General features: G+C 34.1%; 1 protein-coding gene across 1 annotated transcript in view; it reads left to right on the forward strand.

The window, feature by feature from the left end:
* The window catches only part of FNIP1 (folliculin interacting protein 1), a 71,267-nt gene that overhangs the window by 64,457 nt on the left and 6,147 nt on the right, over positions 1-663 (forward strand). The window lies entirely within an intron of this gene.

The raw sequence follows: 663 nt of genomic DNA on the forward strand, positions 1-663 counted from the left end.
CTAATAAAAGAAATCACAGGTGTACATTTTTGTGACTAGTGGTTTGGCAATAGATTTGGCAATGGTTTCTTACATGTGATACCTAAAGCAACCAATAAAAAATAGATAAATTGGACTTCATCAAATTAAAAACTTGTTTTGTATCAAAGGTCACTATCAACAGTAAAAAGATAACCCACAGAATGGAAGAAAATATTTGCAAATCATATCTGAAGAGAGATTGATATCCAGAATATATAGGAAGCTCTAACAACTCAGTATTAACAAAGACACAACGAATAGATATTTCTGTAAAGAAGATACACAAATGGCCAACAGGCACATAAAAAGATGTTCAACATTATTACTCATTAGGAAAATGCAAATCAAAACCACAATGACATACCACTTCACACCCATAAGGATATTTATAACATCAATAAAGTATTGGCCAGGATGTGGAGAAATTGGATCCCTTGTGGGAAAGACAAATACCATATGATCTCACTTATATGTGGAATGTGATGAAAAAAAATAAGCTGACAAAAAATACAGAAAACAGGCAGGGATACATGGACCAAACTAACAGCTGTCACAGGGAAGCGGGGAGGAGGGACTGGATGAAATAAGGTGAAGATATTAGCCAAAAAACATATATGTAACACATAGACAACAGTGTGGTGA

Source organism: Myotis davidii, unplaced genomic scaffold (assembly GCF_000327345.1).
Source record: "Myotis davidii unplaced genomic scaffold, ASM32734v1 scaffold456, whole genome shotgun sequence".
Taxonomy (NCBI): Eukaryota; Metazoa; Chordata; class Mammalia; order Chiroptera; family Vespertilionidae; genus Myotis; species Myotis davidii.